This window comes from Apium graveolens, chromosome 11, assembly GCF_009905375.1.
Source record: "Apium graveolens cultivar Ventura chromosome 11, ASM990537v1, whole genome shotgun sequence".
Classification (NCBI taxonomy): domain Eukaryota; kingdom Viridiplantae; phylum Streptophyta; class Magnoliopsida; order Apiales; family Apiaceae; genus Apium; species Apium graveolens.
Genome location: NC_133657.1, coordinates 99,127,681 through 99,149,934, shown reverse-complemented (window position 1 = coordinate 99,149,934; position 22,254 = coordinate 99,127,681). Strand labels below are relative to the sequence as shown.

The following is a 22,254-nucleotide window of genomic DNA, read 5'->3' as shown; positions in this document are numbered from 1 at the left end:
CTAGAAAAGATTATATATTACTTGCGAACATGTATACTTGCGTGTATTATTAGCGCGTATTTAGCGACTAACAAGTTTTTGGCGCCGCTGCCGGAGATTGCAGTGTTAATTTATAGTTGATGTGCTTTCCATCAGTGGTCGTTAAAGTTCATTGACTCGGACATTATTACTTATTCGCTTCCTTGCTTATTTCAGGTACTCTAGCGAGGGTGTATGCATACACGTTCGCGTACTCGTAAGAGAACACTGGATAAAGCCGAGGAAGAAGTTGTGGTAGTTTGAAAGGAAGTTTTTGAAGAAGAAAATAAGGTAGAAGAAGAAGAGAAGGTCGAGGAACCAGCTTTAGTAGAGATGGGTGATCAAGCAGAAAATCCTAAGGCTTTGATGGACTATTCTCAGCTTAAGATCAATGATATTCAGTCAATTATCATCAGGCCAGCCATCAGGGCTAACACTTTTGAGATCAAGTAAAGCACGATTCAGATGATACATAACTCAGTTCAGTTTGGGGGTTCTCCTACTGAAGACCCCAACATGCACATCGGGGATTTCATCGAGATCTGCGACACTTTCAAGTTCAATGATGTGACTGAAGATGCTATCAAGTTGCGACTCTTCCCGTTCTCTCTAAGGGACAAAGCTAAGTGCTGGTTACATTCTCTACCAGCAGGGTCTCTCACCACTTGGGAAGATCTTGCTCAAAATTTTCTCACTAAATTCTTCCCTATGGAGAAGACTGCTGCAATCAGGAATGCTCTTACTCAGTTTGCTCAGTAAACTGGAGAATCTCTGTGTGAGGCTTGGGATCGATATAAGGAGATACTAAGGAAGTGCCCACACCATGGCATGCCTGATTGGATGATTATTAACTATTTTTATAATGGATTGGGTGCTACTTCTAGACCCATGCTTGATGCAGTATCGGGAGGAGCCTTGTAGGCTAAGAGCTACGATGAAGCTTATGAACTTATTAAACTGATGGCTGCTAATGAGTACCAGAATCCTTCCCAGAGACTGACTCAGGGAAAAGTAGCAGGAATTCTGGAGTTGGATGCAACAACTGCTATAGCTTCCCAACTTAAGGCTTTGACGAAGAAGGTGGACACTTTGACTAATCATGGGTTAATCAAATCACTAGTGTATGTGAGCTTTGTGTTGGTGCCCATGAGACTGATTAATGCGCAATTTCTAGTAAATCGGCTCAGTTCGTGAGCAACTTTCAGCGTTTGCAGCAACCTGTGCTAGCCACTTATCATCCCAACAATCGCAATCATCCTAATTTCAGTTGGAGCAACGCTCAGAATGTGGTTCAACAGCCTAATCAGCAGTATCCAGCTAAGCAGTACAACCCCCTAGTTTTCAGCAACCGCAATATGCACCAAGACAACAACTCCAGCTGCAACAAGCTAATGAAAAATCTGAATTAGAGGAGTTGAAGCAGCTTATGTGCAAAATTCAAGCTGTTTCCATCAAGACCTTGGAAAATCAAATTGGGAAAATTGCCAATGCCTTGCTAAATCGTCAGCCTAGTACACTACCTAGTGACACTGAAGTGCCAGGAAAGAAGGAAGCTAAGGAGCAGGTAAAGGCAATCACTTTGAGGTCTGGAAAGGTTGTGAATCCCGAAGAAACTCAAGTGTTGACTGAAGAAGCTGGGGCTGAGAAAGAAGTAGAGAAGCAAGAAGTAGAAGTGGAACCAAAGAAGACTACTGTTGAGCACACTCCTCCTGAGGGTTATACAGGGGAGAAACAGATCTATCCTCCACCGCCTTTTCCTAAGACGCTGCAGATGAAAAAGCTGGACAAGCAATTTGAGAAGTTTTTGGAGGTGTTAAAGAAACTTCATATCAACATACCTTTCGCTGAGGCTCTTGAGAAGATGTCTAGTTATGCAAATTTTATGAAAGGTATTCTCTCTCGGAAAGTGAAGCTAGATGATTTAGAGATTGTCGCTCTCACGGAGGAATATAATGTTGTGCTACAATAGAAGTTGCCTCCGAAGCTTAAAGATCCAGGAAGTTTCACTATTCTATGTACTATTGGAAAAATGTCTTTTGACAGATGCTTATGTGACTTGGAAGCTAGCATCAATCTGATGCCTTTGTCAATCTTCAAACAGTTGGACTTACCTGATCCAAAACCAACTTATATGACCTTACAGTTGGTCGACCGTTCTATTACATATCCGCGAGGTATTGTGGAGGATGTCTTGGTCAAGGTTGATAAACTCATCTTCCCTGCTGATTTCATAATTCTTGATTTCGAGGAGGATAAGAAGATTTCCATAATCTTGGGAAGACCTTTCTTGGCAACTGGCCGAACCTTGATAGATGTGTAGAAGGGTGAGCTCACAATGCGCGTGCTGGATCAGGATGTAACTTTTAATATGTTCAATGTTATGAAATTTCCTACAGAAAATGAGGAGTGCTTAAAGATGGATTTGGTCGATTCTGTGGTAACTTCAGAACTTGATCAATTGTTATGGTCTGATGCCTTAAAAAAGCCTTATTGGGAAATTCAGATAGTGAAGATGACGAAGGTGAAGAATAATTACAATATTTGAATGCTTCTCCCTGGAAGAGGAAGATTGATATGCCTTTTGAATCTCTTGGAATGGAGGAAATATACAAAGCTCCTAAATGCCTCAAACCATCTATTGAGGAAGCTCCCACTCTTGAGCTTAAGCCTTTACCTGAGCATTTGAGCCTGAGGTATGTGTTTTTAGGTGATGCATCTACTTTGCCTGTTATTATTGCATCTGACCTTTCAGTTAGTGACGAGGAAAAGCTTCTGAGGATTCTGAGAGAGTTCAAATAGGCAATTGGCTGGACTATAGCAGATATATCAAGGGAATCAGCCCTTCTTACTCCCTACATAAAATTCTGCTAGAGGAAGGTAGCAAGCCTATGATCGAGCAGCAAAGACGACTTAATCCAATCATGAAGGAAGTAGTGAAGAAGGAAATTCTTAAGTGGTTAGATGCAGGGATCATCTATCCTATTTCTGACAGTTCATGGGTAAGCTCGGTTCAATGTGTGCCGAAGAAAGGTGGAATTACTATGATAGCAAATGAGAAGAATGAGCTTATTCCTACAAGAATAGTCACGAGGTGGAGGGTTTACATGGACTACAGGAAGCTGAACAAGGCCACTAGGAAGGATCACTTACCTTTGCCCTTCATTGATCAGATGCTTGACAGATTAGCCGGTCATGAGTACTACTGTCTTTTGGACGGTTATTCGGGTTACAATCATATTTGTATCGCCCCAGAAATTCAGGAAAAGACTACCTTCTATTGTCCATTTGGTACTTTCGCCTTCAGACGAGTTTCTTTTAGTCTGTGTGGTGCACCAGCCACATTTCAGAGATGTATGATGGCCATCTTTTCTGATATGATTGGCCAGAATGTGGAGGTGTTCATGGATGACTTCTCTGTATTTGGCGATTATTTTGATGAATGCTTGCAAAATCTTGGGCAAGTTCTCAAGAGGTGTGTTGAGATCAATCTGGTTTTCAATTGGGAGAAATGTCACTTTATGGTGTGTCAGGGAATTATTCTAGGGCACGAGGTTTCTAGTAACGGTCTTGAGGTGGACAAAGCCAAGGTGGGGGTCATTGAGAATCTTCCTCCACCTATTTCTGTTAAGGGAATTCACAGTTTTATTGGTCATGCGGATTTCTATAGGCGTTTCATCAAACACTTCTCTAAGATTTCAAAGCTATTGTGCAGTTTGCTAGAGAAAGATGTCCCTTTCAAGTTTGATGACGAGTGTCTTGCAGCTTTTGAAACATTGAAGAAGAGTTTAATTACGGCACCTGTCATAACTGCACCTGATTGGAATGAACCTTTTGAGATGATGTGCGATGCAGTTGGAGCAGTTCTTGGGCAGAGGAAGAACAACATATTTCATGTGGTCTACTATGCTAGCAAGACCCTAAATGGTGCTCAACTGAATTATACTACTACGGAGAAAGAACTTTTGGCTATTGTCTATGGTTTTGAGAAATTTCGATCTTATCTACTTGGGACTAAGGTGACAGTTTTTACTGATCACGCTGCAATTCGTTATCTCGTCTCAAAGAAGGACTCGAAGCCTAGATTGATTATATGGGTTCTTTTGCTTCAAGAATTTGAACTAGAGATCAAGGACAGAAAGGGAACTGAAAATCAAGTCGCTGATCATCTCTCCCGTTTAGAGAAACCTAATGCTACTTCATTGGATAAGACATTGATAAATGAGTCTTTTCCCGATGAGCGGTTGTTTGGAGTGCAAGAAGAAGAACCGTGGTTCGCAGACATTATGAACTACCTTGTGAGTAATATCATGCCTCCCGACTTATCTTATGCTCAAAGGAAGAAGTTTCTACATGAAGTAAAGTGGTATATGTGGGATGAGCCGTTTCTTTTTCGACAAGGAGCTGACCAAATCATCAGGAGATGTATTCCTTACACCGAAACCGGGGGGGTTGTGAGATTTCCACTCAACGGCTTATGGAGGACATTATGATGGAGAAAAGACAGCAGCTCGTATTCTTCAAGCAGGTTTCTTTTGGCCGACCTTGTTTAAAGATGCTCACCAGTTCGTTTTGAAATGTGATCCATGTCAACGTGTGGGTAATATGTCTAAAAGGGATGAGATGCCTCTTAATGTGCTTCTAGAGGTTAAGGTCTTTGATGTTTGGGAAATTGACTTCATGGGTCATTTGTATCATCTTGAAACAATCAGTATATCTTGCTGGCGGTCGATTATGTGTCGAAATGGGTTGAAGTTAAGGCATTGCCAACGAACGATGCGAAAGTGGTGCTTAATTTTCTTCACAAGCAGATATTCACAAGGTTTGGAACTCCAAGAGTCATAATCAGTGATGAGGGGTCGTATTTTGCAATCGCAAGTTCACTGCGATGATTCAAAGGTATAATGTGAATCATCGCATTGCCATGGCTTATCATCCTCTGAAAAATGGTCAAGATGAGGTGTCTAACAGAGAGATCAAGCGCATTTTAGAAAAAGTTGTGTGTCCATCGAGGAAAGATTGGAATTTAAAGCTTGATGAAGCTGTTTGGGCGTATAGAACAGCATTTAAGACTCCATTGGGAATGTCGCCGTTTCAGTTGGTTTATGGTAAGGGGTGTCATTTGCCTGTGGAGCTCGAGCATAAGGCATATTGGGCTTTGAAGAAATTGAATCTTGACTTGGATGCGGCTGGAAAGAAGAGGATGCTTCAATTGAATGAACTCGACGAGTTTCGACTTCAAGCTTATGAGAACAACAAAATGTACAAGGAGAAATTCAAGAGGTGGCATGATCGGGGTCTAGTGCTCAAATCATTTGTGCCAAGGCAACAAGTTCTTTTGTTCAACTCTCGTCTCCGCCTTTTTCCTGGAAAGTTGAAGTCAAGGTGGTCAAGGCCCTTCATAATCAAAAATGTATTCTCACATGGAGCGGTGGAAATTTTTGAGAATGATCCGGGCCAAGCATTCAAGGTAAATGGTCAGAGGTTGAAGCATTACTATGGTGACACGGCAAACCGCGAGGTTGTTAGTGCCGTTCTATTGTCCATTTGAGGTTGAGGTTCTACGTCGAGCTAGCGACATAAAAGAAGCGCTTCTTGGGAGGCAAACCCAGTTTGTTGTACATTAGTAGGTAGACGAAGCAAGAAGAAAGGAGAAAAACACAAAAAAAATCAGAAATAAAAAAAAAATCAGGGCCAACTTCAGTAGCTGAGCACGCCCGCACAGATCAAGCGCGCGGCCGCGCTGTTTTCCAGTAACCAAGCGCGCCCGCGCTAATCTAGCGCACGGCCGCGCCGGTTTTCCAGAGAGTGAGCGCGCCCGCGCTGTCCAAGCGCGCACCCGCGCCAGGTCCTTGTTCGAAGAAAAAAAAATTAACAGCAGAATAAAGAGAAAAATCGGGACTTTTACTCCAAACAATTCCCACCCAATTTTTACTCTTACCACATCTATAATCCCTCTCCCAATCAAAATTATTATTCCCATGATTCCCATAATCAATTCCCACTTCTATTCCATATCTAATTCTCACCTCTCCACCTATAAATACACACACTTATACACAACTTCTCCACCGCTTCATAAATTCTCAAACACTTAGCTTTTATTTTCTCTTATTTAATCACAATGGCACCGAAGAGACAAAGAACGCAAGTAGGCAGCAGCACCACCGATTCTTCATCTGCGGGTGGTATGAGGCCAAGGTTTTCCACTCCTGAGGCGGAAAAGGAGTACACGAGGCTTCTCTCGAAGCCTATTGCTAAGGAGCGAGGTTTTCTGCCATCAGGGAAGGATGGTAAGCTGTTGGAGATGATTCTTGAGATGGGTTGGGTTCCTTTTTGTGAGGCTCCCACTGTTGTGCCCTTGAATGTTGTGCGGGAGTTCTATGCTAATGCGAAGGCGGAGAAGAATGGTTTCACGGTGGTTAGGGGGATGACTGTAGAGTACAGTGTTGATGCGATAAGGAGGGTGATTGAGCAGCCCGCGAGGAAGCCCGGTCAGGACACTTGGAATGATAAGACTCCCGAGGACTTCAACTTGGATCTGATCGTTGCGACTCTATGTGTGCCTGAGACTCACTAGAAGTTCAAGAGGGCCACTACTGATTACTCCACGTTCCCTGCGTCATGCATGAATAGGTTTGCACGGGTTTGGAACTCGTTTATTTGTGCTAACATCATGCCATCTTCGCATGTGCATGAGATTACCGTGGAGCGTGCTCGTCTGCTATGGGCACTACGTCATAGATTTTTTTAAGCAACACCCAAACTGTGTTGCTATAGACCCGAAAAAATGTTGCTAAAGGCCCAAAAAGGGCCAAGACAACATCAGAGTTATGTTGACCTGTAACTAGTTAGTATAGGTATCTATAGCAACACAGCAGCTATTCTATTACAACACAGCATATCATGTTATAATAGATATCATTAGCAACATACCTTGGTCGCTATAGTAACATATTAAGTGTGTTTCAATAGATCTTAGAATTTCTTTCAAAAATGTATAGGGTCTGGGAACCCGGTGTTTACCTATGACAACACACCTATAGCAACATCTTTTATGTTACAAAAGTAGTACCTAATGCAACATAGTTTGAGCCTATTGCAACACCATCAGAAAAAAATTGATAATATACCCCCTGAATATTGCATTTCCAAAATAAATACCAAGCAACATTACTTAAGCCTCAAAAGGCATTTTCATCCATACAACCAGTTAAAGCAATATTACTTAAGCATACAAGTCTTCCTAGCAATATTACTTAAGCATACAAGTCTTCCAATAACGTAATCTACTATAAATCATGGTCTTTTTGTAACCAACCGCAATATTACTTAACTAGTTGAAACGCAACAAACACAACTAAGTGCTAGGCCCTGCGATCAAAGGAGTACCAGCAGCTCCATTTCCATCTTCAGTATGGCCCTGTCTATTTCATCCAACTCTATTTCATCCAACTCAGTAGGCTTAGAGGTGATCTCCATTTTGAGTTTTGCAGCATCTTCATCAACAAGATCGATAGCTGAAATGGAAAAGAAATTCCTTAATGAACATAATTGTAAGACAGAAGTATAGGATACTTATATAAACAATTTGAAACGACCAACAAAAAGGACAGAAGTATAGGATACTTATATCCCTCTGGTAAATCTCTGTTGCAGCCATAAACAAAAAACATATTTACACAAAAGAAATAGCAGTTATGATGCAGCGGACACAAATATTATTACATGTTGGTAACTACGAAAGAGAACAAATTATGATATTACTACGCATGCATTGGCAGCTACACAAACTTTTACTTCACCGAGGCTGAGAATTTTCACAATTCACAACACATACTTAGTACACATGTATAATGGAATATACACAAATATACTCAACTTACTTTCTGCTTTCCCCTGTGCTACTACACCATCAAGAGAACTTTCTCTTATCCTGTTCTAAGTTGAGCTCCTAATCGTCCAAACTGCTCCTTCCACCACCATCTTTGTTAGGACGATATTGAAGTAAACCTGAAGCTTCTGGTATTAAAGGGCCTGAATCAGTATCAATCTGCCAAGGATTAGTTCAAAATTATATATCTAATTGCTATAAATCTGCCAGTATCAATTACTAAGCAAGGCTTGTTTCAAAATTATATATCTAATTGCTATGAATCATTAAACCTTTAGATTAGTTCTCAGGGTGATACAAAAACCAATTCATAGAACCCATAAATGTAAAAAGAAATATGATAAGAGTACCTGGAAGGCCTTTAAGAGAATTGAAACACAAGCATGTATCTTCGACCAATACCGGGCCATTCACCTTACAATTCCAAAAGCATCAATCCCGGTCTTCCTATAACATTTTCCTCTGATGAACCTGCAAAGTAAAACATATTACACGTAAATTTTCCGAGAAAGTAAAAGAGAATGGGAGGCGTTGCTTAAGAATTCCGGTGGTTAACAGCAGCCTGGATGGATATAATGGGAGACGTTTCTTGGTCCATTTTGAAGTTGCTCATTTGAAATGGATTCCAATAATATCAGCAAGTCATCACTGCTACTTTCTCCTGCCTGCATTGCCTTGGTCTTTTTGTCGATGATGCCCTCTAAGGACGACTGTATTTTATCATATAGCTCCTTCATCCTCCTGTTATTCTTGGTTAATTGGTAGAAATCTATATATATAGTAATTAGGCAGATGTAGAAAAGAATGGAAGAAAAAAAACTTAGTTATGTTACAACAAAATCGAGTAGTACCTCCATCCAGGAATGTAGACTGATTGCAGAGACTTCATTACAAGCTCAATTTGTTGGCTTTGGATCTCAAATACCCTGCTCCCTCCTTATAGCTACTTCCAAATGTTGTACGTGAAATCACATCACTTGTTAAGGTTTGAAGATAAGGTACAACGTCGAATTCACACCACCTATTTTTCTCCACCATTTTCTCCCATTTTTTAACCATCTCTGTGCAACTAATATACATTACCGGTAGCATAAGCTGCAACCCAAACACCAAACTTAACATATCAGTTGCTACTTTTATACATTACAAGGTAGTTGACTCATTCTACGGAATTGTATAGTATGGGCCTAATCAATAAATCTACAAACAGAATTACGACAAGTAAAATAGTCAAGAACCTTCAACTTTTGAAGATGGAAAGCTGGGGTGAGGAGTTTCCGGTGTTGAGTCTATTGGTCCCCGTCAATGCTTCCACTTTATGCAAATGCTACAACTAGACAAGTAAGACTATTAGATCCGCTAACAGCAAGTCTTATGAAGTGTTAACACTGGTATCTTGACTTAATTAGAATGTGAAAGTAGATCTAGAACTAATAAGTCCATTGCAATTTTAGAACCAAAGATGGTTATTATCCATGCCAAGGACTGAACTGGAGTTGAAGTCTAGCAACAAAAAACAGCTTTAAATGAAGTCGAGCATGGAGGCTAAGTTTTATTTTACAACAAAATCCAAATTCTGATGATATAAGCAATAGCAATCTTAGCATTTTTTTCAAAAGAAAGACATAAATGGCCACAAGGCAGAGACTAAGAGACAGGTTAAAATGATTATCTGACCCAACAACTCATAGGACGAATGCCTAGTAAAAGTAATAGAAAAATACTTTCCAAGCCTCCTACATAAGTTAAAGTTAAGAAGTAATAAAACTCATGCAATTTAATAGACTACATATTTACTATTACTATTTAGAAATGCAGCACATAAGCAGGAAGCCTAGTTCTGTTTTGCTACTGACTACACAAGTAACCTATATTAATAAAACCAACGCAATTACAATCTAAAATAGGATCATATGCTGACTAACCGATTCATTACTAGTTCTCGTGAACGATTTTCCACTTGCTTGCAGCATAAACTGTGCTCTTTGGTATCGAATCCATTTTCCTTGACCAAACTTCCCAAGAACTCTTCAGAAAAGTAGAATGCGCGCTGGGATCATACATACAGTTCAATGAAAATGGGCTCAGAAAGCAAAAAAAGGTGGCTTAGAAGAGCTTTTCACACTAGCGCTAGAACTGTGCATGCAAATTACAACTTACAGTGCCATCACCTCTGACATAGAAGTTCTCGCTGATCTTTTGATCCTTCGAAGCAAGTCTTTCCTAACAATTGAACACAGCTACTGAAAGGATGCTAGCAAAACATGTACAGATTAATGCATATATCTATGGAATCAGTCAGCAATTTGCTAGCTTTATACATGTATCAACTTTCTTAGATGCTGGCGGCTTTATCTTCAAAATTTTAAACAACAAACTTATAGCAGTATGCGATATCCAAGAAGCGAATGATAAGTAGTTTGTGCTGACATAAAGAAAAATGTTACTGGATCTCCTCATAATGTTTTGTTGGAATCTTACAGGAAAGGAAAGCAAATGTTACTGTCAATGCTCCTCGGCTAGTTTCTCTGTAATCATAGGGCCAATGCTCGGTAAGTTTCTCTGTAATCATAGGGCCAATGCTCGTCAAAGCAAATTGATCAACAATACATAATAAGAATTTAAATCAAGATTTATGAACAAAGTTACCATTCTAAACTCGGTATTCCAGTATAAGCATTGAGAAGTTGGACGCGGTGTATTACACTTCTGCTTCCTGTAATACAGAACAGTGTTAATCGACATTCTGAAATCGAATAACCAGCATACACTAATTGCCAAAGACTGTCCATGTGAAACTGTCCATATAAAACCAGGAGAGAAATCGAATATTGTCTATCTATTTTAGATGTTACACTAAGCAAAACTTGTGGATGAAATGCATGATTCAAATACCATTAATCTATTACTAGTTATCCAATAGATTAAAAAATAATTAAGATCTTCTGGCCTATGAAAAGGAAAATGAATCTTAAAAGAGAAGGTGGACAATGGAACTGGATTGAAAGTATGAATGGCTGAGTAGATTCTGTTTTGTGTGTGGCCATCACAGAGAATCCGTTGATATCATAAAAGTTTTTTTGCACCATGTACTCTTAACTGAGACAGTAATATTAATAACCTAATTCAAAACCGAAAGAAAAAACATCTAATTGCAACCTAAACAACTAATCAAACTTTAAAACTTGAAAACAGACCTATAATGATATCTAAGAGTAATTATGAAACGCATGTTCGATCTCCAGTGATAACCCACAAATTAGCCAATTACCAGATCCAACAAGGTCCACATACCCATTACGGGCGTGCCCTCTTGTTGCTGCAAGAAGGGCATTTGTACTGCTTGATATGCTCAGCCCTTGCTGGGGTAATCTTTACACACTTTCCGTGAAACCACTTCTCACAGATGTCACAACAGATCCAGAACTCATCTTGACCATAGTTTTCTCCGCATGCTCAGCACAATGCATCTCCGTGCTCATCTTCCTCTTCTTATGATAAGAAAAACCAACAGAAAAGAACATATTACAGCAATCAAAGTAAAACACATTTCTAACGCTAACTTAATATTACAAATGTAAAAGGCGAAATACATATTAATATGTAATTTGCTGAACCGGACTCATTCTTTTTATAATGAAGGTCTCATTTAACAAAAAAATATCAATCATCACACTTCACGAAATTACATTTCTCTCCGTCATTTCATCAAACAGTTCCTTAGCACTCACAATATCTCCATATTTTATACTCGGAATTCATAATCCATATTTAGTTTACGATCCGAAAACACGAAAAATACACAATACACATAAGCTATATAGAAACAATGTATGTATATAATACCTGTTCCGAAACACCAAATCCAGTTCCTTCTTTACACCCATGTTTTTTCAATAACTGCAGAAACAAACAAATTCAAAAATATAAACAAAAAAATCAACACCACAATCACAATCATATAAAAATATTAAATAAATAAATACATAAATAGATAAAAAGAAAATAGTACCTGAAAACCAATATTAGAGGAGGCAATAGGTGCAGCTACAGAAGAACCCGAATCCACATTAAACCCTAACCCAGATCCATTATTTGACATCATCCTCGAATCCCAACTCGATTGACGATCCGAACCTGTGTTTTCTGTGCCCTAATTCATAAAATCTAATCGTAACAATAATTCACCACGGAACACAACAAATTGGGGTTGGAAAACCAGATAGAAGTCCAATTGGAGAGAGGGAGAGATGAATATGTTGAGAGGGTTGAGATGAATATAATTAGAGTTTCTTCTTCAACCCTACTTTTCCGCCGCTCTGTATCAGATGAGGTGAGAAAGATATTTCCCTCTTTTTTTTTTGTCAAATTTCTAATTCCCGCTTTGTTAATTTTTAACCTCCTCCCGATTCATTTATTTCTGTAGCCAGCATAAGCCAATTGTATCTTTAACCGATAATCCACCCCAAACCGGTTCAACTTGTCAATTAATTTACCTTTCTTATTTTAAAAATATTATAATATTTTAAATTTTATATATTTTAATTATTAAAATAAATTATCTAATTTAATTTATTTATAAAAATTTAAAACTATTACAAGATGCCATTTTCTATAAATAATTAATTTAGTAATTTCAATTAAAATTAATTAAGTAAAATTTAATAATTTAATATTAAAATAAAATCTTTTATTATTTATAAATCAATTATTAGATATAATCTTACTTTCCAAAGACAAATTCATGAATTATTTATCCTATGACAACACAGTACTATAACTTTAGTAACCCGCATAGTGTACGTGTTGTGATAGGGTGAAAATTTCACATCTATAGAAACATAATCTAAGGTAACACCCCCCTCAAATGTTCAGTTAGGCCATCTATGGCGTAGTAGGGGTATTCTTCAGGGCGATTACATTGATTTGGGGATGGTGATTTATCATGGGATTTCGAGATTCTTGAGAGGAGGTACCACGGGTGCTATACCATATATGTCCGTTGTGACGAAGTTGTGCGTGGCTATTGGTGTTCATTGGCCCGCACATGAGCAGCTGCAGCTTCTCAATGCTCCTATCGACAGTTCTACGCTGTTGAGTATGCATGAGTGGTATGGAGGGAAGCCCGATCCTAAGAGGCTTGGGTATTCATATGATCATCTGCCAGGTGGTGTACCCATGGATCAGGCTACTGCGGGAGGTTCTCAGTAGGCCCGTAGAGCAACTTGGAGAGCTCAGTTAGGAGAGGAGGCTGGTTCATCGCAGCGGTAGTAGGAGGCAGCAGGAGCAGAGGTTGGAGCTCGTTTGAGTTCGACGTAGTATAGGCGTCTAGCGAGGAGGATGGATGCGATGCACGACATCCATAGTCGGTTTGCACATGATCTCACCCAGGCACTTGGGACAACTTTCAGAGCCACCGGTGTTGACATCCAGTGGCCAGTATTTTGTGAGGACTCCGTGTATCCGCCTCCAGACACGCCTGACACTCCACCCATTGAGGGTGAGGATTCTGATTCGCAATAGGTATGCCTGAATTCCTTACTATTACCTTCACTGAGGACAGTGAATATTTTAAGTTTGGGGGTAGTAGTTGAAGGAATATGTTTTGTGTGAGTCACATTTAGTTGCATATTCATGATAGTTTAGTACATAGCCATGTAGTTTTTTTTTTTGGTAGTTTTATGATATTTTGTGCATTTAGTTTCATGCATTTGTATTATAGCATGATCCCTTAGATGATTTTTCCGATTAATTGGAGATATTGATGCTAGTGTAGTGATGTCGTATTTAGTGATGTTAAGTCTTATCGAATTATTTTGCTTGCTAGAGACAATTGTATTTCACTAAGTCTTATAGGTTGTTAGAGTGCTAGATCATGATCATGGTTTGTTTGTCGAGGTTTAATCGCTTGTTTATATTTAGAATTTTAGATATTCTCTTAATAATAAAATACATGGATATTTAAAAATTGGAGAAAATTAAATTTCATTTCTAGTTGTTGTGGCTAGGTGTCAAATGGCTAGTAGCCAGCTTATATTTATATGAGTAGTCTAGGGTTGAGCGAGATGGAGCGAAACGCACTCGTTCAGAAATTTGAAAAAAAGTAAAAGAAAAAAAGAAAAAAAGGAATAAGTGTTATGTATAATTGATCACGAGTGGGCTCTTTAGTACTCGAGTTATTAAGTTCTTAGGGGACTTTGTGCCTAGTGACCTAAGGCTTTTATAGTCTGGGATCCGCTAATATAATGTTCGCTATATGGGTACCATTGTATAAGTTTTTTTGTGGACCTAACTCATTGCACGATCAAATAAGCATACTTGGGTTGTTTTGTTGTGAATAAAAGCATGAATCCATGTTAAACTCCGATATAAGAATTGAAGTGTTATAAATTATTTTGAGTCTGGCTTTTATTCTATTTATAAACTTGCGATTATTTTGATAAGTAGTGAGTCATGATTGTTGATCTAGTTGCGATAGTATATCTGTAAGTAGTTACACACGCACATCTCTGGTTTGTAGGTTGATTTGTCAGATTTGATTGATCTTTATGCGAAGAACTGCATTTGCCGAGGTGTTGCTTGTTGATTGGTTTAGTTATTCTATGAGGATCGTTGCATTCATTTAGTTGCATTCATGCATTTTTATTTCTTGTTCTTTGAGTCTGTTTATGCTTGAGGACAAGCATCAATTCAAGTTTGGGGGTATGTTGAGTGGCATTTATGACACTTTATAATGCTCTATTAAGTTTTGAATTGGTGTATTTGTACTCAAGTTATTGGTGTTTTAATGTATTTTCTAGTGTTTTTGCATTTCAAACATTAATCTGAGAATCAGGTGATTTAGCATTGATTTGATGCTAATATGGTGTTAGGTTGGTGTCTAAGGAATAAAGCTCGTGAAGACCGGCTCAAATCTGCAAGAAAAAGAAGAAGTCAAAGTTTTGGCAGAAGCCCAGCGCGCCCGCGCTGATCAAGCGCGCGCCCGCGCCAGGTCGGGTTTCAAGAATCTTGTTTTGAATAGAAGGCTGATTTCTTGACTTCTCTCCTGATCAGGGATGCTATATAAATAACTTTAGGTCATTTTTAATAAGATATCAATCCAGAGACTTATCAAGGAGAGCCGTAAGAAGACCGTGTTAGCACGATTCAACGAAGACGAAGAAGATCTTGTTTTTACTTGTGAATCTTTGTTCTAAGTTGTACTTCGATGCTAGTTTTCTTATTTGTGAACCTTACTCTTGTTTAGTACTTGGTTTTATTTATTCGTTATAAAGACTACGTTTATTATACCATGTTTTCATCGGAACCCACGTTGATGATGAGTCCGATTATGAGCTAATCGTTATCGTGGGGTTCTAGCGGATTTATTTATGTATTTCTTTAGTTAATTTGTTTCGATGCCTTAGTATGTGGTGATTGTATGATAATCTAGTATTGGTTGTGCGCGTATTCATCTTATGAGCGTCGTGAACTTATAAGATAGTGTGTTAATTCTTAATGAAGCGAAAGTGAATTTAAGGATTTAGAACTTGCCATGCTAGCATAGGTTCATGTATTTGTTATGCATGATTCGTAGGTAATTTTAACCATCTTACTTGCCCTATGTAATCAAGATAGATAACTTGTGCTTAAATCGTTATGTTGTCAAATTCTATAGACATATAGGGTCTCAATACAATTGGTGTCTATTCAGCTTCTATCTCTATTGTGGATGTCTGGTAGTATTGTACTCGTGCAACGAAAGTTGGCGTTTATCAGTTTCGTGTTATCTGATTAGTGTCATCACCATTGCATGCTAAGGTTAAGAACAATAAGGCTATTAAATGAAGTATTTAATGAAGTTAGAATCTCATATTTGTCATATATATTAAATCAGTCAATCTTATTCTTTTAGTTATAATTATTAGCTTAATTCTTAGTTATAAACAACCTCAATTTGTTATCGTCTTAGCATTGAATAATAACCATACATTGTTGCTTAAGTGTGTAAATTAATTAGTTAACCAAAGCCATTCTTTGTGGGAACGAACTAGAAAAGATTATATATTAATTGCGAACGCGTATACTTGCGTGTATTATTAGCGCGTGTGTAGCGACTAACACAAGCTTATAAGTTGATATCGAGTACTATCAGCTCACTCTTAAGCTATTAATTTTAGCTGTTCAGTTTGCATGCGATAAAAAATATGTTTTTAATTTTAAATTTGTATGCTCTATGATCTAACCGTTATGTGTTTTAAGTGTTCAATTTCTTGTTTTATGTGTTGTGCATAGTTTCAAGATTTGTTAAATAAATTCATATCTTATTTGAATTTTAAATTGCTATGTGCTCTTATATGCTGAGAGATTTAGGGTTAAATTTGATATTTGTTTTTTTAATATAAATTTTATTAGAGGGTTGGGTTACTTTTATTTTCCTAAAAATATTCCTTTGATATTTATTAAAAGAGGGATAAAAGAGTCAATCAGCTCAGGACTCTTTAGTTCCCTATATACGCGGCCAAATTTTAGATCTATGGTTTTATCAACCTTTTTTAGCAAATAAACACTTTTAGCCATTGCTTCAATTGGACTTCGTTTTATCATGAGGAAGACGCAAAAAGAAAATGATAGGGGTCAAGCTTGTGGTCGATGGAGTGAAGATGAGACTCCCATGAGTTCAAAGTGCTAGAGAAAGCTAATGGATGGGGGAAATAACAGATGATTTAGTCGATGTTGTAAGTAGCGATGATCAACATTCTGAGGCAGATCGATCCATTCAAGGTTATGATACAAAGCGGCGCAAGGTGGGTTCTGTGATTCGGCCGGAGTTTAGCAAGTGATACAAGCAGAAGTTATTATCGACTCGCAAGGTGATTTTTGGAAAACCAATTTCTGGTAAGGCTTTTCAATCTTGTGGTGCTATTAAGATATTTTCAGATTTAGGGTTTGGTTCTTTATTCTGAGTTGCCAAGAATATGTTATCCTGAATTGGTTAGAGAATTTTACAAAAATTTGCATGTTGATAGGGACAATGGATATGCTTCTTTTATTTCCGGTGTTAAGATTACTCTCACTGTTAATGTGTTAAATGACATTTTGGGTATTTTTAATTCATCAAAGGTTTCTATTTATAATAAAAGAGGGCCTAGGGATTTGGAAAGTTTCTCTGTTGTTGATCAATTGAAAGGTATAGCTAAAAAATCTGAGTTGGTTGAGTTTGTTCTTCCTACTAGTGGTCAAGTGTTGCCTACGACACACTTGTTATTTAAGATTTGTATTGAGAACATTTTTCCTAAGTTGGGTACTTAATCATATTTTATGCTCGAGATGTTTTGGTAGTGTCTATGTTGTTAGTTGGTAGACCCTTTAACTTAAGTGATCTAATTTTGAAAAATATGATGGAAGTGTTTAATGGAAAGTCAGTAACTGGGTTACCTTATGGTCTGCTATTATTCAAAGTTTTTGAATGATATGGGATTGAATTAGGTGAGACTGATTCTGTGGTGTCTAAATATTTTTTAGATTAAAAATGTCTTAGCCAATCAAATTTAAAGGTTGAAAATGAAGTTTTTGTTCAAATTGAAAACCTTGCAGTTGTGTCTACTCCAATTACTGGTGGTTCCAGTTCTTCTCTTCCTGGACTATTAGAGTTTCAGTTGAATGAATTTATGCTTGAAATGAGAACAAATTATAATCAATTGATCAAGAAGATGGATGAGGTGGCTGAAGAAAACAAGTTCTGGAAGGACTTGGTTTTAGGACTGCATACTTCTGCTACAACAACAAAATCTGGACCTTTTCCCACATCTTCTACCCCTGGATCAGTTAATCTCCAGGACCTTTGTATTGCTGCTGGTAAGAAGCTTGTCAAGGATTATGGATTGAAAGGTCTATTTGCTAAAACTGCTGCAACTAGGGACTTGGAAGGGACTTTCAAAGCTTCAGATGACGTTGATGATGTTCTCAAGGATGTTAATGCAGAGAACAAGGGAGATACCCATGTTGATTACTGAAGATACCCATGTTGATGACTGAATTATTTCTCTTTTTAATGATTAAGGGGGAGTAATTTAGGAAAGTGGGTTTTATTTTAAGTACTTTTATTTGCTGGTTTCTAGACTCATTGTTTTGCTGGTTGTTTTTGAACTTAGTGATTAAGTTCACTTTTAGGCCGGTTATTTATTGGTATGCTTGTATGACTTGACTTTGATGTTTGATTATCTATTTTATCTTAAGACATTGTTTGTGTTCTTAAGTCGTTGATTGTGTGCTTTATTTATTATTTAAGAGATAAATTGTGAACATGTGATATATGATTTAGGGGGAGTATTATATACTTTCCTAAAGATTGTGGAATCATAAAAAATTGGGAGATTGATACCCCTTATGCTTTTAATGATTACACTATTAGCAAGCTGATTATAATGTATTTATGACTGTTATTAACATTGTTTTTGCAGAAGTCAAAGTCAAATATTATGATAGACTTTACTTATGAGCAAGCTAACATTTTTTTGACAGGTCTATTAGCTTGCTGTCAGTTACTGCTTGAAATTTATTCGGATAACCATATTTTACGGATTTAAAGGAGAAGAGATATGGATGGCTTCTGTAAGGACTCCAATAAATATTTAACGTGTTTAATCTATTAGAGCTCATCTGATATTCAAATCCTTTATTCAAAAACCATTTTCTATTTTCTAGGAAGTTGTTATTTTTAAACGTTTTATTCTAAACAACTTTCTTATCTTTTGGTATCTGAATTAAAACTAAAGATACATGTTTTCAAACTCTTTTCTTATCTATCTTATCTTTAGTTTTAAATATATTTAAAATTATCTTAACGTTCAAATAATAACCACCAAACCGTGAGACTTGGTCAAGAACGGAAAGGTTGTTGTTTTATTTTGAAACTTAACTTAGTCTACAAAATATAATCAGGTATACTTATTTTTAAAATTGATCCACGAAGTATACACCATACCATCTGAGAAATTATAACTTATATTCATTGAATATTCTTAATCTGAGCTCTAATTTATTCATGTATATCTACACCCATAGGGTTCATAGTTTCAGTTGTAATTTTTATTCAAAATTGGATTGTTCAAGGTGTAAATTTTTTTGAGTAATTGAGCTTGGATAAAAAGGGTTCAGGAATTTAGATTGCTAGAGAATGCTATACAGGTTTTGTTATAGGGTTTAGATGGCAATTTACTCAAAGGAGCAGGTGTTATCAGCAAGTTGTAATCAGGAACAATGGATAATGGGAGATATATTATTGAATCTTGTAATTATATCATTTCATTGATTAATAATATATTATCTTACCAAGTTTGTAAGGGACCTGAACATAGACCATTAAGCATAGGGGTCGAACCTGGCCAAAACTCTCTGTATTATTTATCTGCTGTTATTTATTTTCTGCTTTGCATATCGAGTGTCAGCTTGCTTACAACATATATTCGGGACAGTAAACTATCTGACAGTTTGATAAATATTCGGTCACATTCTGTAATCGGTATTAGTTAGCCATAACACCTATTCACCCCTCTAATGTAGAATTTCAAACCCATTCTTTTATAAGAAAATATTTTAGTGTACTGTTTCTATATTATTTATTGTACAGTAAATAACTACTCTAATATACAAGATAATCAAAATTTTAAAATCAAAGAGTATAAAAAAGTAGCTATAAATTAAAAGAATAAATGAAAAATCTATTTCATGTCCGAAGTGTAATATATAATAGATGATGTCAAAGATTACTAGAGCTAACAATGTCATTAATCTTCAATTATCTGATGTCAAAGATTACTGGTGCTAACAATGTCATTAATCTTCAATGATCTGATGTCAGAGATTACTGGAGCTAACAATGTCATTAACATGATGCTGTCAAAGATTACTGATGCTGACAATGTCATTAGCAATTAGTCAAGCTTGGGGCTAACCCTAAGATTAGTTGTATTGTAACCTTAATCTGTAATTTATACTTGTAACATTTAATGTCTGTAAAATGTAAATGGAGCAGACTGGAGCATTTTTCTCTAAACAGTGTCAAGCCTAAGAATTCTATCTGGAAGAAGATCAGGAAGGTCATGCCTCAGAAGAATTATGAAGAATCTTGGAGTTGAATAATTCTGTTTGGTGAAAAACATTATAAGTCAAGATCTCTACAAGTCACAGAATTAGTGTTATAGAGAAGTCATTCGAGAACTCAGAAAGACCTATCGAGAACTCAGGAATTGCCTATCGAGAACTCAAGAAATGCTATTGGAGATATCGATAAGTCAGATACCCATTCGAGAACTCAGAGATATCGACAAGTATACATTCATTAGAGAACTCTGAGTTATCGATAAGCCAAAGTCCATTAGAGAACTCTGAGTTATCGATAAACCAAAATTCACTAGAGAACTCAGAGTTGTCGATAAGTCAAGTCAACAATGAAGTTTCAGAGATATCGACAAGCCAACATGCCTATCGAGATATCGAGTTCTCTACAGCTTAATTGGAGATCTCGAAGTGAAGAAATTTCTCTAAGTACAGAATTGCGGAACAGTTTAATATCTAAGGTTGCAAATCAATAAACAATTCACATAGCTGATTGACAAGTCTACAAAAAATAGCTTGAGAGATGTGCAAGATCAATGTCAAAGATTAACTGACAGAGGAAGATTAAAGTAAACACGGGATGCTAAAGACTTGCTAAGCCAAATATGGAATATTTGCTTTTCTATAAATAGAAATGACAAGTGACAGTTTAGAAAAGCTAATAGCATGTTTATTATCCTCTGTGTAAACCAGCAGTTAACTGAGTTATAAAGTTAACACTGGTCCTCTAGTCAGTTGTAACAATCAAGATAGAAAATTCGGTATTCTCTCTCAAGAAAGGAGCTAAGTTCTAAAACAAGAACTTAGATATTTTGTAGCAAAACACTGCTTGATTTTTAATATAAAATTAAGTGAGTTTTGAAGATCTTTGTTTTACTTATTTGCACAATTATTTATGTTTAAAATCTATTCTACTAAATCATTGATAACAACCCACTGCTAAAGCCTAAGTCGATCAAAAATCAAACATTTAAGCCAAAACACATTCCCCCCCTGTGTTGTATTCATACCTAACAAGTGGTATCAGAGCAAAATCTGAAAGTAAACAGATTAGATCTTGGAAAATGAATACACATAAAATCAGTAGTATCAAGATTCCTCCTTTTGATAAGGCCAACTACACTTTATGGAAAAATAAAATATTGTTGTTTATAAGAATGGCCAATCACCTTTACATTGGTATTCTCAAGAATGGGCCCTTCACTCCTGTAGTTAGAGTTGAGGAAGCCACAGATGAAGATATGGTTTTTCCGGCTCATTATGCTCCCAAGGATCCCTCTGAGTATACTGAACCTGAAAGAGAGAAAGTTTCCCTAGACAGTGCTTTGCAACTGATACTAATTGAGTCACTTGACAATGTAATGTATAATAACATTGTCAACTGTGACACTGCTAAACAGATATGGGAAAAGATTGAAATACTTTGTGAAGGAACTGAGGAGGTCAGGTCAAATAAAAGAAGGATATTGATTTCTCGGTATGAGGGTTTTATGGCTAAACCAAAGGAGGGTATTACTGATGTGTTTGAAAGGTTTAATAAGCTGATAAATGACTTGCAGCTTCATGATAAATTTTATGATGTTGAAGAAGTGAATCTGAAGTTCTTGCTTACTCTCCCTGATCATTTGGAACAAAAGATCTCTGCAATCAGAGAAGGAAGGGATTTGAGTAGAATCACACTGGAAGTTCTCTATGGGGTTCTGAAAACTTATGAACTTGAAATGATTCAAAAGAAATCATTAAGGGTTGGTCAAGGATATGTTCTGGACGGCTCAAGTGCACTGATTGTGAAAGATGTCCAGACCTCTAATGATGAGCAAAGATCCCAAACTTCAGAAATTTCTACAAGTGAGAAAAGAGTCAATGACACTAAAGAGCAAGTCATACTGGAATTGGATGAAGAAGATGAGTTCTACACTCTTGATGAGCTTGATGAGCTAGGCAAATCAATGGCTTACTTGGCTAGAAAATTCTATAACATTAGAGTGAAGAAACCAAGATTTTTCAAGAGCAAAGGACAGTCCTTCAACAAAAACAGCAGCTTGACAGGAAAAGGGAAGTACACTCCTGATAGCAAAACTGGCTACAAAACTGGATTTGTTGATAGATCAAACATAAGGTGCTTTAACTGTGATGAGTTGGGCCATTTTGCTACAGAATGTAGGAAACCCAGAAGGTAAGGAAAGAAAAAGCCTATCTTGAATTGGAAGCAAAGTATGATGCTCTTCTAAAGAAGCAACAAGGGA

At 37.1% G+C, this 22,254-nt stretch overlaps 1 long non-coding RNA gene and 1 other non-coding gene across 2 annotated transcripts; one reads left to right on the top strand and one right to left on the bottom strand.

Moving 5' to 3' along the window:
- Positions 1 to 741: 741 nt before the first annotated feature.
- LOC141699333 (small nucleolar RNA R71) lies at positions 742 to 848 on the bottom strand. The gene has a single exon (XR_012565803.1). It is a non-coding gene; the product is annotated as a small nucleolar RNA R71 (small nucleolar RNA).
- A 15,538-nt stretch (positions 849 to 16,386) lies between these two features.
- Positions 16,387 to 18,146, top strand: LOC141697736 (uncharacterized). Its single transcript, XR_012564838.1, has 2 exons — positions 16,387 to 16,786; positions 17,486 to 18,146. It is a non-coding gene; the product is annotated as an uncharacterized LOC141697736 (long non-coding RNA).
- The last annotated feature ends 4,108 nt before the right edge of the window (positions 18,147 to 22,254 follow it).